Genomic DNA, 18,660 nt, shown 5'->3' with positions numbered 1-18,660 from the left:
CGAGATTACTCATTTCCAAAAACCAGATTTTCTATGTCACAAGGATCTTGCTCCATAAGTATTTTCTTCTGCTAATCTAAATTTAGAGAGAGAGAAAAGGAGACTCTTAAGCACTTTCCCGCCCACCAGACCTTACAGGCCTGGGAAGTTGAGGAGATACGAACTTTTACCTTCTGCTGGCCTTTGTCATGTGTCCTAGGATCTCTCAGCTGCAGCAGTCTTGTGGTGGGAAGCAGGGTTTAGCCAGCCTCCTGGTTGTCTTGTCAGCTGTTGAGGAGGAAGAAATGTCCCTGCCAACCTTCTTGAGTTAAAGAAGTAACAAGGTTTATACAGCCTTCTTCACCCTGCATTCCCTATCTCTGGTGCTAATGATGTCTTTCTACCTCCTGGTAGAGGGAGGGCACCATTCACATGAGATATTAATTTCCTGCTTTCATGGAGACAGATAGGAAGGTCAGTGTGTCTCTCTTGCATCAGTCATTTCTTCAGTAACTTTAATTCAAAGTAATATTCCACTGAGGCATATTTTGGAGCATCCTGCCCTGGGCACCAACAAAGTCAAATGGTTTAGAGAGAAAGCAAGTCCCTTTGTCAGCAGTGACCTGTGCTCATGGTGATTGTTATTGCATCTCCACAATACCGTTGGGCTGGGTGCTCAAGAAACAGAGCTGTGAAAACATGGCTCCTGTCTCTTATAATTTATAGTACCAATGTTTCAAAGAAAAACTTTTATTTAGTGCCTCCTTTGTGTTAGACAATAATGCTGGTATATTTTCAAGATACACAAATAATAGAAAGAGACATGTATGGTACTTGAATTGTAGTGAGACATTAAAAATTTCCCCCCCCCCAAAAATCTTTCTCTTTATACTTATAAGAAAAAAAAATGTAGATTCATTTTGGATAAGATAAAGAAAATTGATGAAGTGATAAATCTAACCTGAGAAAGTAGAAAAGAACACAGTACACAGGCTCTGAGCATTCTACTCACAGAAAATATTGTCCTGTTCTTTTGCAATATGGACTTGTTCCCCTGTCCCTATGGCTGTCTCTTCCCCCTCTCTGTTTCTGCCCCTCTTCTCTCTCTCCCTCACACATACACACATTCACTCCCCTACAAAAAAACCCATTGACTAAATGCTAATTGGCAGGCACTGTGCTCAAACTGAGGCTACAGTTCAAAGCAGAGATCATTTTTCCATCCTCATCAAACGTATATTCCAAGATGGAGAAAGTGAATACTAACCAAAGAGTCACACAACCATAATATTGCAACCACAACTAACAACCATAACCACGGAGTTAAGCTGAGCAAGCCACTATTGTCAGCTGTCTCTCAACCCTCAGTAGAGTGTGTTCCACTTAAAGGCCTTGAGTAAGTCAATATTCTGTTGAGAAAATCCAGGAAATTTCTCAGTCTTCCACATCTGAAATTATGCAGTTTGGAATGTCAGGAACAAGAGTGAGGGGAAAGGTCATTCAGAACTGCAGCTAACCAGTTTCTCTCTTTCTGACTGCTGCAATAACCTCCTAGTCTATCCTGTGTTTACTCCTGTTCCTCTGGCCTGTTCACAGAGCTGCCAAAGTGGTCCCTTAAAATTTAAGCCTGATTGTGCCACTCTAGACTCAAAATCGTCCAGTGAATTCAATTTAATTACAATAAATCCAAAGTTCTCACCAAGGCCTCAAAGTCCTTTTTGATCTCTTCTCCCCTTCTCCCATGTCTCTCTTGGCCTCATTCCTACCACTCTCCCCCTTGTTTTCTGTAATCCAGCCAAACTGGCTTCTTCTCCAGCTTTTACTAAGACACTACTTAGCAGACAAACAATTTATTTTAAATTAGGCAAAACATTTAATAAGACACTTAACCAAAGAAGATACATGAATGGTAAATAAGCAACATTTTAAAATGTTCAGCATTATTAGTCATCAAAGAAAAATTAAAACCACAATGCAAATAACTTCACATCTACTAGAATGACTAAAATTAAAAAGATTGGTAGCATCAAATGTTAGTAAGGATGGAGAACAACCAGAAGTCTCATACATTCCTGAAGAAAATGTGAAATGATGTACTACTTTGGAAAACAGTTTGGCATTAATACAACCCCCTAATTTCACCCCCTAGGAATTTAAATGAGAAAAATATGTCCACACAAAATTTGTACATGAACGTTCATAGAAACAACTTTATTCATGATTGTGAAACTGAGTAGAATCCTGTGGGGCTTTCCCAGTGACAGACTCAAAGTGTTCCCTGCTTCTTGTTTGTAGAACAAAGCTTTAGTCTCCTAGGCCTCCCTTGATTTCCAAAGAGCAGTTAATGATTATAGAACTGACCAAATTCAGAAACAAAGGAAAAGCAGTCAAGCAAGAAAAGTAACAAGAGATTGAAAAACAGTGTTGTCTCTATCCCTTTCTCCTCAAGGGATATAGATAACAGTCTGACACATATCCTTGATGTGGTGCTCCAAGGACAATGGTGCTTCAAGGACAAAGGACAACCCTCTCTGAAAAAGTGTCAGCGTTACACCCCCTATCAGACCCTTAATTGCCCTCCCCACCATGTTGTGATGGTTATGAAATTCCTGAGCCCAGCTGGGCGATGAGACCTGTCCCAAATAAGAAAAGGCATCTTCCCTGTCCCACTGCCACTCTATAGAAGGAAAGGATATGTGCCTCGACCAATCAGTAAATGAAATTTTCACCATGAACCATTCCTTTGATTTCTGGCTATAAAAACTGATCAATAGCACATGTTTGGGGTCGACTCCCCCAGACTACTAGGAAGTCAGCCTGCTGTTCTGGCAGAGACCCTTTCCTCTAATAAATTCTATCTTCTCTACATTCTGCCTTGTGTCCGGAAATTCTTTTCCAACCCACGTTTGGACCACGACCCATGAGTGTTTTTTGTAGACACTAAGGCTCTCCACCTGATGGAGGATTTGACTACGTGCTGATCACAAGCATATAGGTCCCAGACTGGTTGGAAAAAGAAGGCTGATGATTAAGGTTCCCAAGACATCACCCTGTCACCTCTCCACCAACTAATCAAAAGAATGTCCATGAACTGATAATTCACCCTGAGACCCTCACTCCTAATGTTGTCTTTAGAAACACTTGCCCAAAAGTCTTCAGGGAGTTTGGGTCTTTTGAGCATTAGCTGCTTGTTATCCTTGCTTCGCATCCTGCAAATAAACACTGTACTTTCCTTCACCACAACTGGTATCAGTAGATTGGCTTTGCTCTGCATTGGGTGAGTGAATCTGTGTTTCGTTTGGCAATAATTTTGGCAACCATGAAGGGGCCACCATCCCCAGTGGGCATCTCAACCATAGCACACTGGCCCCTGACCAGTGGCAGCTCATGGATACGACTCAGCAGCTGCTTGAGCACCTTTGTCTCAGAGATGGCCCTGAACACTTGCCACTGAGCAGGCATCATTGGCCCATGGCACTTTTGATTTCTGTGGTAAAGGGAAAAAGACGCATGCTTTGCTGGTTGAGATTTCTCTAGTAAGTAGTGGAACTTGTGTGTGATAATACCAGGGTATTCATTCTCTTAGCCATCTGGGTCTGTCAGTGGCTAAACATTTGTTGGGATTTTCCCTTTTGGGCTGAGGAGCTTGAAACCCTGAGAGACAACATTTGTTTGTTTGTTTGAGATTTTAAGATTACCAGCCATAAACAACTGAGAATGGGTAATCAGAGCTCTGTTTCATCTTATATTCCCTACGGTGTATTTTGCAGAATTGGGAAATTCTTAGCTCTTAGTTTCGTGGGCTCATACCCATGAAAAGGAGAAGGGGATATTTTTCTAAAAATCATGTGGTCACAGTGTTCTTTAGGCTCTGGAGAATAATGCCCCAGATGGGGCACTTTTTGACATTCTAAATCTTGTTTTTGCATATGAAAAAGCTGGCTTGTTAAAAGTATCTCTTCACTCTTCTGACCAGAAGGAAACAAATCTTACTAGGAGGAACTTACATTTTTCTCCCTGTGCCTTTGAAATGTAAATGTTCTACCCTGGGCTCTAATGTACTCTCACTCACTCTTGTGTATACCATTGCCAATTCCTGAGACTGAGGGGGAAAAAGGGAGAAGAGTCCTTTTTAAACTCAGGCAGGAAAACTGTGAGATCTCGTTTGTCTGGAATGTATGTATGTCCATGTGTACATTATAAATATATCTCTTTTCCTTTGGATGGTATTATCAAAGTTAGTTTGTAAATGAGCTCTATTTAATTGACTTAAAGGAAATTAAGCACTTACAGAAATTCTCAGAAATATAAAAGAAACTAACTTGAATGAATTTCAGATTCATGTGATCTGAAAAATATTCAATATTAAATTTGGGATAATGGCTGACTTGGTCTAATGTCTCATAAAGTTTTCTTGGGTAATCTAAACATAATTTTTGAGAACAAGTGAATAAAATAGAAGTAAATGAGACAAGAGTTTTTAGGTGAACTCTGGGAATAATTATGTTTTAGGAATGTCTACTTAAAAATAGCTTTTCTGGAAGTTTTAGTAACTTGAAATTTTAGAGTTTAACTAAATTAAGCTAAATGATGAGAATTCATTGAATATCGAGGCCTTTTCCAAATAAAATAATATACTGAAATATTAATTACTAAACATTGGCTTCCTTTTACAGAGAAAGTAAAGATATTTAAGACTATTAATAAATATGTTTGGTGTCACACTGAGACATTTTCCATAAGAAATACATATTTTTAGAAATTATAAATAGCATTTATTTATAAATTTGCCAATCTACAGAATGCTAATGTAAAGAACAGCTCATAATTGCTTACTTCTTAATTTTCACTAGGAATTTAGGTTTTTAAGACTTGAGAATTCTAATTAAATATGTAATTAAAGCCACTAGAAATAATGAGAACATTTTCGTATACAGGGTAATAGGATGTGTGTTTTCATTAAAAGAAGGTATGAAGAATAGGAATTTATTTTGTTAAAGAAAAAGGAAGTAATTTTGTCTTAAAGCTGGTTATTTCTAAAGAGGAAATAAAATAAAGGGCAAGTTAATATGAATATAGAAAGTTGTAGATTTCTGGGGAAAAAGTAATCTTTAGAAAGAAATTCTATGTGTTGTCAGGACTCACTAAGATTAGAATGAATTTAATGGAGTAAATGAATTTTAAGATTAAAAGTAAAGTGGTACAAAAACTTAAAATTTTTTTCTCTCTCTGTTAAGAGAAAAAAGTTTTCTTGGAATATTGATTTGCTTTTGATTAAGATTGTAAATTTTCTTTACCTTTTAAATAATCTGTTATAACTTTCTGTACTTGCTTTTAAAATCTTTCATTGTAACTTTGCTTAAATGCATAAGCATTGTTTCACAGTGATCTGTAATCCTATTTGACCAAGTGTCTTGAAACTTTTTAACATTTTGGATAAACTTCTCAAGGATAGAATCCTAATGAAAGATATTTTGACCTCTAGATACCTTTGGGATGTTTCAGAGGACCCCTAAGTCATCTCAAAGAGAGATATTAAACTAATTAGGATGATTTGGTATGTTATGGGAGGCACTGTCAATTGATTAGAGATAAATGTATCTACAACCTTCTTAGGTTATCCATTTAGATTATACTAAATATCATTAATATAGATATTCTTATGTTATATGAAATTAAATAAAATTTCTAAAATTTGAATATGTCAAATTTGTATGTTACAGAAGTAAACAAATTTTTTTTGTCAATTGCATTTTAACCAGCTCTTTAACTGTGTCTTTTTAAGTCTTTTTATCATTCATAGATGCTTTTGCAAAAATGCTTCATCTTCAGGAAGATTCATACTAAAGAAATTCTGACAAGTGCAGGTTTCTGATAACTTTCAAATCATACCGTTGAATTGGGTAAGAAATTAAAGAATTCTAATGGAAATCCCGATGGTTTCATAAAGGTTAAGGCTACAAACTGTAAGCAGCTCAAATGTTCATCAAGTGAATGAGTAATTCACATCAGCAATAAAGGGGAATGAAATATTAATATACATAACATGGATGAATCTCAAAACATGCTGAGTGAAAGAAAACAGGAACCAAATACACACTGTTAGATTCTAGTTATGGAAATTTGAGAATGGGAAAACTATAGTCACTGAAAGCAAATCATCATATCATTTTTGTACGAAGGTGAGGATTGACCACAAAGCAGCCTAAGGAAACTTTCTGGGTAATGGAAATTTTCTGTATCATGATTGTGGTAGTGATTACACAACTGTACATATTTGTCAAAATTTATCTAACTGTGCTATACACTTAACATGAGTGCTATTAGTTGTATGTAAATTGTACCCCAATAGGGGTGATTAAAAGGAAATATATATTATGTATGACATATAAATATATCTTTACATACATTACCCATATATCATGACAATAGAATAAAATATGTTCTTAGTGATTAAATTGCCATTTAGCCAACATCCAGAATGCCAAACATCCTTATTTTTTTCTTGTTTTTCCTTTCTCTAACCTTTCAAAAAGCATCATTTTTAAGAGTCACATCAACATTGCTGATTAGATTTGCAGTAATTTGAAAACACAGAAGACATTCCTTTTAAAAATATAAACAAAAGCTTCTTTCATCTGCTCTCTAGATCTTCTTATTCTTATGCCACATTCTTTATACCAGTTGACCAATTGAGTTAGGCACTCATTTCCTTTTTCACAAATCTTTGTTGTGTTTCTGCTAGTTCTGAATTAGGGACTATTAAGGAGGAAAACCACTGACACAAAATGGTTTCATTTGTGCTGAAGCCCACGATACCACGCATGTATTTAATACCTAACCTACTTGCAATTTCGACCTTCACCAGAAATGTTATCTTAATTCTGAAATCTGGAATTTTCTGGTCAGCACCAATGTGGTAATCTATCACAGGGGCCCTCTCCATCTCCCCCAAACCAAGAAGAAGAGGCAATCTGCATGATAAACTCAAGGCTTCCCTTCCCTACAAAGAGAAGATAGTACTGGTCCCAAATAACCTTTTTTTCTTTTGCTAATGACTTTCTTGCCCACCCTCCTTTCTATAAAAACCTTCCACTCTGTAAAACTTCTCAAAGTGCCCTTCGATTTACTAGATGAGATGCTGCCCAATTCATAAAGCATCAAATAAGGCCAATCAGATTTTCAAATTTAGTCAGCTGAACTTTGTTTTTTAACAAGACATGATCTTAAACAAGATAAACATTGCCCCTGTTTTCATCTCAGGTGGCCTCAGCCTGCAGCTGCTTGAAGCAGGATTTTGGTTCCTGGCCAGAGATTGAAGTCAGGCCGGGGCGGTGAAAGCACTAAATCCTAGCCACTAGACCACCAGGGACTAGTGGCCAGTGACAAGTTCCTGACCTGTCTGCTGTGTAGAAATGAATTTCCACAGAGATGGAAAGTAGTGAAACAAGTAAAGTGTTTATTAGGAGGACAAAGAATACATGGGGCTAGACACATGGGCGGGCTCAGAGAGAGAGTTGCGCTCACTTGGTAGTTTGAATCACTTTTATGGGGAATTTCTTCCAGGTTTCCTTTGACCAATCATCTTGCTTTGCTTGGTTCTGAGTCCATATTTGGTATACCTCAGGGTCCTCCCGTGTTCATGTGCATCTCTTAGCCAAGATGGATTCTAGCGAAGAGGCCTATGGGTAGTTGACATCACTTACTATGGGGTGGTGCCCTCTCCCTTTTTGACCTCCAAGGAACCCTTCTGCACATGTGTAGCTGGGAAAGTCTCCTTGACTACGAGAATGAGGAACATCTAGTCTTTTATCTCATATCTGGGCAGGGCACAGCCTCCTTTCTCGATTGCCCTGTTATTGATATTTTGGAGTTTCTGTCCAGAGGGAATGAACTCCTGCTGCTTACCCTGGGGCCCATCTATCTCCTGCCTCACTTTCACAGAACTCACAATCTGCTGTGAGAGACAGTCAGAATATGAGCACACACACACAAATCATTTTAAAGCCCGATAGATTTGAAGACAATAGAAAAGACATTGAGGGCTGCCCTGGTGGCACAGTGGTTAAGAATCCGCCTGCCAGTGCAGGGGACACGGGTTCAAGCCCTGGTCCAGGAAGATCCCACATATCATGGAGCAACTAAGTCCGCGAGACACAACTACTGAGCCTGCGTGTTGCAACTAGTGAAGCCCATGAGCCAAGAGTCCATGCTGCACAAGAAGAGGAGCCACCACAATGAGAAGCCCTCACACTGCAACGAAAACCCAATGCAGCCATAAATAAATGAATAAATAAATAAATATTTTTTTAAAAAAAAGAAAAGACATTGAAAAAGAAATGGGTCTCCTTTTGATAAGGAAGTCAGAGGTTTCTCTGTAACTTCTTTTGAGAACAATAAGCCATGTCTTTTCCTTCTTCTACATTTTCACTCCCCACTGCTGACCCCAACAAAATGCTGAAGACAGAACTTGCACTCAATAGATTACCTTTTAAATTGATGTAAAAGTATAAAGTATATTTATGTGCGTTAAAGTATGGAAGGGCATACATTTGGAGCATAAAAGCTCAGTACCTGCTGGAAATATCACATAATTGATGAATATAAAACTAATTATATAATAGGGAAATTAAAAAGAAATTTCAGGCTGTGTAGACACTAAATTAAGAGAACAATAACATATATAATAGCTGAATATTTTGGCATTTGAAATTGGAATTTAAAAAAATAGATAAGAGAGGAAGAAATAGGAGTCTTAATTAATAACTGAAGGGCAAAGAGGGGATAGGTAGCTTATTTAGCTTCTTTCTGCCTTTTTAGTTGCAGAAAATATCAGTTTTGAAACCAGGTATGGTTGCAATGTATTAGTTCTGCACAAAGTGCTAGGATGAGTTTCCCCACACCCACAGTTTGGGGATAGTGCTTTACTCATAACTCATCTTTCATGCATTTGCCTAAATTCTTGTGGAATACAGCTGGACTTGCAGCTCATAAATATGACCTTTAGATGTATTTTAAACACTACTGAACTCCATTTTAATTTTACATATTAAAGCCTCTGGGCTCTATTTACTCTTTCATTATATAACATTCATTTATCTTATGAAAAACGCTGTGATTCACTGTTGGTCTAGCTTTTTTTTTGTCACTTATTTGGATGATTTTTAGAATCCAAACTGTATTGTTATTTATCTTGGAAAACAGAAACACTTTCGGGACTCAATTCTCTGAGTCCCAAACCCCTCACCTGACACCCTCTTGTGGTGCTGTGCCCTGGGGGGAGGATACAGCAGGATCTGCAGGTGGAGCGGCCTAGAGAGCTGAGGGTGTTATGGGTCCGGTTTATCGCCAAGATTAGTCAAGCCCAAAATAATAGTGTTGAGGGAGAAGTTTTTCACGTAATGAGGTATGGGGAAATCATTTAGGCTTATACATGGTTCAGTGTAAACTTTGTGTGAACTGAAAGAGCCTGTCAAACACACACAGCACATCTGCTTTAACCATTAAGGAAAAGAAATGTCTGATTCACAAAGAAGGATAAATGACTCCCTTCTTATGATGCCCATGTTAACACCCTCTCGAAGATGAGGTTCCTTTCCCACGTACCAGGATCCTACTGTCTCACTATATATGTACTCAATCTGTCTCTTTTGAAATCTTTAAGGAATAGACCCCTGTCATGTTTGATGTATGTTCTTTGTTCTGATAAAGTATAAGACTACCATGCTTCAGTGGAGAAGTTCCTTAGAGCCTTTTGAGGGGCTGCCTCCCAGATTATAGCCCTCAGCTTGGCTCAAATAAAACTATTTTCTGTTCCTATTATAAATTCTTTATTATTTCCCTCCACAGTGTGTTATTCCTTATGAAGTCCAGCTGTTCTAGGCTGACACCAAGCCACCCTGAAGCAGCCATCGTGTCTTCATTGCCTCTTTCTCACATCTGGGTCCTTGAAGGTTGCTGAGATCACACTTGCTTGTCTGTGTCCATGGAACCCAGGGCAGAGCCCAGGTCCTCCCACCAGGGCCCTGGATTCTGGTACCAAACCCAGGAGAAGGTGTGCTCTAGTGATATCAGCCTCACCTGGCACCAAGGCCAAGATCGTCATGTGTGTTTTCCCAGACTACTTCTGTGGGAAAGGGTTTTGTGATGTTTTGTTTTCCCTAGTTCACCCTAGAGAGATGCAAGGAGGAAGTCTGATGCAGACTTTCCAGCTTACAAACATCTGAGGGCTGTGTCTCAGGTCAGGATCAATGTTCCCTTTTCCATGGGTATTCAAGTCAGTGAGGCAGCCTGACTTGAGGGCCAGGACTCTGCCTCTGTAGTCCTGGAGTTGATGGCTGAAGGCTGGGGACAGGGGCGCTGCAGTTCTGCCCAAGGGGAATTAAAGGCCAGAAAGCCCTGGTTTCTGCAGGAGTCTGATCATCGCCTGGAATGTATGCCAGTTTACATATAATTTCTTTATCCTATTTATTCATTATTGTTATTTCTCATTGTACTTTGGGACTCAAGTTTTTATTGTTATAGAAATCCAATGTTTTCAGATTCTCCCTCAAGGATTCTACTGTTAACATTTTTCATTAAGAGAAATGCCTGTCTATTCCAATCTTTCTTTCCCTCCATGATTGACTCTGTCTTTTCTAGGTCTTGTCCTTGTCCCCTGGGCCACAGTCAGTAATGTCTCCACTTATGTATTCTGAGTGTGTGATCATTTGGTCCAAGGGATTCTGCTGAATGAAGTATAAATTCTGATATCTTTCTCTTGCAAACTTTCAAAACCTACAAATAAAATGAAGATATGGGCAATATAAAATGAAAATATAATTTTGCATTCTTATTAATATCTATCTCTATTTCAATAGAATTCAATTATTGACCCCCGATGACTATATTTTTCAAAAGAATTCCCTAAATAATTACCAGTAATTCACTACTTCAATGTAATGTAGAAGATATTCTTAGTGTATTCTTCAAATTCATGTTGATGGAATGCTCAAGTTCCCTATATCAAATTGAGCTCCTATATTCCCTCTGAATAATAAAACTAAGATATGTTTGCTAAAGGTTGTTGAAAAAGAACATTTTAGCTTGACATGGATGGTACAAATATAGTATCACTAAGGGTGAAAATTTAGTATATGTCCTGTAGACTACCAGTTTCATGTTCCACAAGCACAATCGAACCATTTAAATACCGAATTATTTCCTAATTCTCTATGATATAAATCTCATTATAAATAACAAGCATTTTGAAAGCTTTAAATTTTTAACTATAGCTAATTAATTTGTACCTTTTCTCCTCTATCAACAAAAATTGACTTTCATGGTTAACTCAGTTAAAAAATAAAACAGCACAATAGGAAAGAAGTAAAATATCTCCATTGCCTACAATATATAATAATATGTATAAATATGCTGATGAAAAAAACGTGGGTCTGCTCTCCCATGTGCAGTAAAGCAAATCTACTGACACCAGGTTATGGCGAAGGAAAGTGCAGCGTTTATTGCAGGTGCCAGGCAGGGAGTTCAGGTCAGTTAGTGCTCAAAACACCTGAACCCCCTTTCCTGAGGGGTTTCATGAAAGCATTTTTAAATACCAGGTGAGAGAGGGGAATCACAGGGTGTGTGATCAGCTCCTGCACAATTCTTTGGTTGATGTGAGGTAACAGAGCAGTGTCACAGTGGTTAACATTATCAATCCTCAGGCTCCAGTAAAAGATCTCCTACTTAAAACAGTTTTAAAACTTAATAAAAATAAACATTAACTGAGTAGAGGGAAGGTATCCTCAATTTCAGAACAGTGTAAAGTCAGCAAATATCACAACTGGTGCACCCCTTGAAGATACTGATCTTGACTGGTTGCAATTTTTAAGAAAACACATATGGGTAAAATTAACTCTGCACTTAAAAAAATTGAGTCACAGGTTTTAGGTTTTCTAAATGCTCTAAAAGTACTTATTTTTCCTTTCCAAGAAGGGACTTTCAACCTCCCCCAAAGTAAAAGGGCAGTGCCTCTTGTATTGCTTTCTCTCACTGAACACACCGAAGAAAAATTGCATCATGTTGGTGTTTATCTGAATAATGTGCTCAGGGCTCTCCCTGAGTCACTGCATGGTTCTCATTTGCACGTGGGAGCCAATGGGTCTAAGTGCAGGCCACCACAAGATGTGCCACTATGGCATGTGGATTATTTTGAGCTGAAAACAATCAAGGCCCAAAAGACGCAGGAAGAGCCTTTGAACTCCCCCCCTTATTGCCTAAAATAATTTAAGACAGGAGGCCTGTCCCAGGAAGAAGCTATCACTAGAGATAAATGTAGTATAACACTAGGTGTGGTAGAACAGGAGGAACATTGAAAAGCCCATTTGATCAAAATCCTCTCTGTGGGGCTTCCCTGGTGGCGCAGTGGTTGAGAGTCCGCCTGCCAATGCCGGGGACACGGGTTCATGCCCCGGTCCGGGAAGATCCCACATGCCGCGGAGCGGCTAGGCCCGTGAGCCATGGCCGCTGAGCCTGCGCGTCCAGAGCCTGTGCAACGCAACGGAGAGGCCACAACAGTGAGAGACACGCGTACCACAAAAAAATAAATAAATAAAAATAAAAATCCTCTCTGTGTCTCATTGTCTTTGGATGGCTCAGCAAACATTTGTTTACCAAACATTAACTCTTTTTAACTTCCTGTGAGTTACCTTACTTCCCCTTGAAATTTCAGACCCATACCTCCTTCTGATGCCGAAATTTGGCCTCTGTGCACTGGTATGGAATCGAATTCGGAGGCAGAGTTTGGGTGAAGTAGAAAAGAATAGGTTTATTGCGTTGCCAGGCAAAGGGGGACACAGCAGGCTAATGCCCTCAAAACTGTGTGTCCCAACCTGGGGGGATTTGGTGAGGAGTTTTATAGCAATGGTTCAAGGTCAGGGTTGCTGATAAGGATTATGGTGTGTTCAGGGCCTGCAATCCTTTAATCTGGCCTCAGGTGGTCTCCTGATGAGCTTCTATGCTTCTCAAGGTTATCAAACTGTGACCTTCTCTCTAGAATGATGGATGCTTCATCAAGTAGTTAACATCTTCCATTTCTTGGGGGTTTGAGTTCTGTAGAAGAGCTCAAAGTTATTGTTATGTGTTTCCCTTGAGGCAGAACCAGGATCTTGTCCCAAAGCTGCACTATTGTTTCTTGACAGTTCCTCCCTTGTCTCTGCAGCCCCTCCCTTCCCTGATTAGCAACTATTTGACCCTACCCTTTGGAATTCAGGGAAGGTTGTGGAGGCTGAAGCCTAGTCCCTGCAAACAAGAAATGGGGGACACAGAAAGACTTTAGTGCCCAGGAGCCCCACAGGGTCCTGCTCAGTTTCACTTCTCTTTAGTCAAGACTATATATATGTCACCTTGTCTTGCTGTCTTTGGAATTCTTCATACTTATGTGAATTCCCCATGTGCACATAATAATTTAATTTTCTCTTGTTAATCTGCCTTATGTCATTTTCATTGCCAGCCAAAGAGCTAATGTTACCCAAAAACCTGGGTTTGCCTCTTGGTGGGCGTCAAGCTGAAAGGCACAACAAAAACAAAGATTGGGAGAAGAAAGGATTTGTTACTTGCAGCAAGTAAAGAGAACACCGGGGGTCTTTCCCAAAGCAGTGTCTTCCTGAACAGCACAATTGGGGAATTTTTAAGCTAAGGGTATATGCATATTCATGAAGGGGTTTGGGTGGTCCACAGAGTCCAAGCTTTAGTGGACTGAAGTCATGAGGGTCAGAAAAGGTCAATATCATCATTCCTTATGTTCCCAGTTGATCAGGCTAGTCTGTACCATTGAAAGAGAACTGGGAGTCTTTACAATTATCTTTGTTATTGTTACTTCTTTGACCTGAAAACAGTCCTTTGATTCTGCATTATTTTGTTCCCTTAAGATCATTAATTACTGAGACCCTTTCAACGGCAAGCATCCTGGCCAGGCTTAGATTGCAAAATGGCTTAGGCCAAAAATGACTCCTAGATATACATATTATTAAACTTTTGTTTTATTTTCTCCTGTTAATCAGTCTCACGTCAATTTAGTTCTTAGACCAGCTCAGAGTGTTACCTGAAACACTTCTTTTGTTGAGCCAATAGACACAACCAAGCCAAAGGGCAGGAGAAGGAAGGGTTTATTACTTGCAGCAAGTAAGGAGAACAGCAGGGATTTTCCCCAAACGGTGGCTCCTTGAACAGCCAAATTGGGAAAGTTTTAAACTGTCAACTGAAAAAAAAAAAAGCACAAACTGAGAGTTGTGAGTTAAGTTTTATTTGGGGCAAAATGAGGACTATAGCCAAGGAAACAGCCTCTCAGATAGCTCTGAGGAACTGCTTGAAAGAGTTAGGGGGAAGGTCAGCATGTATGTGATTTTGGTGAAGGGGGACACATGTAATCAGGGACACATTTTGGCAGAAATTTGCTGCTAGTCACGAAATGGTGGCTGCTAGTCACAAGGAGCAGATGTCTCCATTAATGATTTTAGTGCTTTTCTAGATATGAGAAGCTAAAAGAAACTGGGCTCATAAAATCTTCTGAAAATATCGAACTATCTGAAGGCCTGTTCTGCCGGGTTTTCTCAGAGCATAGACTGCCTCATTCCTGATCTCTGTCCTGAATTCCATTCAGGGTGTGTTGAAGGTTGTGAAACAAAATTTATATTTTATGGCAAGACAAGAGAAATTTAAACATAAATTCTTCTCTGCCCTTTGGTCTCCTCTCTCCCCACACTGTGCACTGTGCATCTGCATTATACATTGACCAAACCTCCCCCATAGGCAGGGACACTTGCTCAACCATAAAGAGCAACATTCTCCTAACATCAACAAGACAACTCCCTCCTTAAGAGATAACATTTCTTCTTGACCTTGTAAGGGGTTACATGACCAGCAGGATGGCACTTAGATCTGAATTATGTAAACGTTCAATAAAATGTCATTTGATGTACAGCCCTCTGTCTCAAAAAAAACTTATACACCTCCCTGGGTTTCTAATGGGCAGAAGAGTTTTCAGAGTTTTCTGAGATGCTCTTCCCAGGTTATAATCCTCAAATTTGGCTCAAAGAAAAATTTCCAGTTCTCTTTTAGATCAAGTGATTACTTTTTTGTCAAGGTCAGAGACCACAGTGGCTAGTGACTTCATTCTTATAGAACCAGATGGTAAGGGACAATTTTATTTCACAAGATCATTAATTACTGAGACCTGTTCAAGAGCAAGCATCATGACCAGGCTGAGATCACAAATGATTTAGGCTTAAAATGGCTTCCCTTATGTCAAAAAGTTATATTTGATTCTTTTTCTTTGGGGACCCCCTACTCCATTTGCCTACAGAAGGGCAGAGGAAAAGTTCTTCCTCTCTGACAGTCTTCATGACTGCCTGGAGAAACAATGATGGACTCAGGAGTTCTTCTCAGCCTCGATGTGCACAGAAATCTTTATGCCTATGGTAAAGGGGCATGGAAAGGAGAGGGTTCTCAATGTGTAGAAGTTCAGATGCTTTCAAAGGCAGGCAATGTGCCCTGCACTATAATGCCTCTTGGGCAGGAAGAAAGTTTCCTGTACCCTTCTAGATTTTTCTGGTTAGTCTAGGAATTAAATTGACATGAGACAGATTAAGATTAACAGGAGAAAATCAAACAAAATTTAATAATATGTATACATGGAAGAGACCCAGGAGAACTCAGTAAATCTCCCAAATGGCTGAAATCCTCACCTTAAATACCACTTTCAACTAAAGACAAAGATGTTGGGTGTAGTGGTTTGGGACTTCAAAGGGGAGGAAGGCAATTCTCCCTCGGACCTCATACGTGAAGTCACCATACCTCAAGGGGAAATTCAGCTTGCACTGCAACTTCAACTAAGGAACACTTCTTCATGTAACACTGCCGGATATTGGAAGATACACAGGCCCCTCGGCCGACCGAAGGCATTCCTTCATTGAGGCAGTTCGCTAGCCGCAGAACACCCTGCTTTAAAAAGTTGATGCAGTTTAGGGCACAGTGGGTAGCTTGTGTCTCTTTTACTTGTTAGAAAACACACGTATTTAGGCTGCGTGTCAATCTAGACATGGCGTCTATAGCGAAAAGCCTGGTTTTCCCATTTTGAAAGCTCCATTCTTGCAGCCGGAAAAAACCTGAAAATCACTGTTGTTGCCGTGTTTCTAGTCCCTGCAGGCATGGCTCTGAGAAAAAAAAGAGTTTTCTCGAAAGAAAGAGGATGCTTCCAGGTCCTGGGTGGGAGCTCTTCCTGCCCTGCTCTAGAGCTAAGGGGAATCTCAACGGGGGCCCTAGCCTCAACGTAAGGTCTTGATTTGGCATCCAGAAGGGTAGGCGTGAAGCAGGTTCCCTGAGGCCTTAGTCGCAGTTCTGCATTCGTTTAACGGCAGTAAGTGTCTAGAGACTCGTGGCCCCGTCGCGTCAGCGCCAGTTTCAGGACAAGAACTCTGAGGACCCGCAGGCTCCCCTGGGCTTGCTGGACCACACTCAGACCCGTAGGCCCTTCAGGGTGCCCCAGGGTAGGCCGAGGGAAGGGTAACACACTGCAGTCTACCTTGCGGGGGCTAGATGTTGATGTTCCAACTACCGGGGCTTTTTTTTTTTGCAAGAACCCCTAAATATCCTGTGCCCTCCCTTACCTCTTCAGAACAGTCCCTCAGAGCTATCTGAGAGGCTGTCTCCTGACTTAAGTCCTCAGTATGTCCTCCAAATAAAACATAATTCTCAACTTTTAGGTTGTGCATTTTTTTTCAGTCAACATTTAATTGTATGGCTCATGTAGGCACTATGCCTAAATGTAATGGGATGAGCTGTAAATTATTAAAACTAGATAAATTCTGTCAGCTCTACCACTAGCTGACATCAGGCTTTCTTCTCTGGATACTTCTGTCATAGACCTTGGCAGATAGGGGGTCTGTGTGGGTCTTAAAATTCTGCTTAGAATTGTGGGGACTCATTCATTCTTTCAACAAATTTTACTGCTTATATTCTATGTGTCAGTTACAGTGCTGGGTCTTGAAATACAGAAGGCAACAAACGAAAATACAAGGCTAAAACACATTTTCTACCATATTAACTTTTTTCATTCATTAATTCATCCTTAAGTCACTCAACACGCATCTTCTTATTGAATACTGATGAGGGATCAAATGCTAGGCTAAACACTGAGTATATAACTGCAAATGAGATGGATAGGCCCTGATTTTGATGTCACTACTATCTTTGGTCGTGACATATAGTGGGACAGCTTCATTATTCCCTTTACCGTAAGTTTTGTTTTTTTTGCGGTACGCGGGCCTCTCCCGTTGCGGAGCACAGGCTCTGGACGCGCAGGCTCAGCGGCCATGGCTCCTGGGCCCAGCCGCTCCGCGGTATGTGGGATCTTCCCAGACGGGGGCACGAACCCATGTCCGCTGCATCGGCAGGCAGACTCTCAACCACTGCGCCACCAGGGAAGCCCTACCCTAAGTTTTTATCACAAATTGCTAATGAAAATAAAACTGTTAGTGGAGTTTCAACATGCATAGGTAAATGAGAACACAGAACTCCCCTTTCGCATGCCCCATTCTCCTCCTTCTAACTCCCTATGTGAACCCACTTTGTGCCAAGACCAAGAAGATGTGCCCCAATAAGAACCAAGCTGATTTCCTCACACTGACAGGGGCTACTGCTCACTTAGAAGACTTGATGCTTAATTTTGATAAGCAACTAGAAGTCCATGGAGACAACCTATAAAAATGATTTGTCTTGGGAGAAAATACGAAAAAGGGTTAATGTGCTGTTTCACATGTCTAACCTCCTGGGATTAAACCACAGGCACCAAGGTCACCAAGGGTACTTGGCAACAATGAGCTAAAAATGAAAAAAAAAAGAGCATCATACTGTTATTGTATTCATCTTCCCCCAAGGCACTCTCTGATAAACACCACAACCACTAAGGGAATTGAGAACAGCTTCCTTGTGGGGCAGGTTATATATGCATCTTTTTCCAAGAAGTTAAATCATATCCAGCTGTCAGCACACCTTACTTAAGGTGATTGTAATGTATGAGATTAAATGTTCCTACCTGATTGGAAAACTTCTTGTCCTCAATTCATTGGCTATACTGGATTATTTTTCTTGGGTCAGACCTTCAGACTTCTACCAGAAATCGTTCCTTTGGGGAAACCAGGCCTTCCCAGAAACTCAGGAAACTGAAATGGAGACAGCAAGAGAGAAGGAAATTATTTGGACATATAGACCTCAATTGTTTGGTTTTAAGTAAACGTCCCAGCAAACATCTTCTACATGGTATAATAACTTTAGGGAAATTCACAGTTTATAAGTTAGTGTACTCATAAACTGAACATATTATGATAAGAGTACAGGTTGCATTTTGTGTCTTCAACTCAAGCAAAGACTTCAAAAAAGGCCCAGTTATCCTTTGTTCATTAAGACACAAAGAAAGGGCAAAAAGGGCAAGTTTCTAAGTCTTTTTCTTTAAAATTTACTTCCTTTCTTCAGTCTTCATCAAGATCTTCAGGAAATTAACTTTACTAAAGTTAATTATTCATAAAATAAACATACGAACCTGCAGAAGACTATCTCACAGGGACCTGTAATGTACAATATCCATTGCATACATGCACCATGAGCTTGTCGTTTCTAGCACTGGCATACACAAAACTCTGTGTGTGT

The 18,660-nt window shown here is 39.9% G+C and overlaps 1 long non-coding RNA gene across 1 annotated transcript in view; it reads right to left on the bottom strand.

The window, feature by feature from the left end:
• Positions 1-18,287, bottom strand: part of LOC308610055 — a 31,045-nt gene extending 12,758 nt beyond the window's left edge. Inside the window, exons 1-2 of the long non-coding RNA XR_014014410.1 lie at positions 18,050-18,287; positions 171-267 (exon numbers count right to left, since the gene is read on the bottom strand). This is a non-coding gene — a long non-coding RNA (uncharacterized lncRNA). The remainder of the gene's footprint in view (positions 1-170; positions 268-18,049) is intronic.
• Positions 18,288-18,660: the final 373 nt, after the last annotated feature.

This window comes from Mesoplodon bidens, assembly GCF_964165515.1.
Source record: "Mesoplodon bidens genome assembly, contig: HAP1_SCAFFOLD_81, whole genome shotgun sequence".
NCBI classification, from domain to species: domain Eukaryota; kingdom Metazoa; phylum Chordata; class Mammalia; order Artiodactyla; family Ziphiidae; genus Mesoplodon; species Mesoplodon bidens.
The sequence above is the reverse complement of the archived record's forward strand: the minus strand, read 5'-3'. Positions and strand labels throughout refer to the sequence as shown.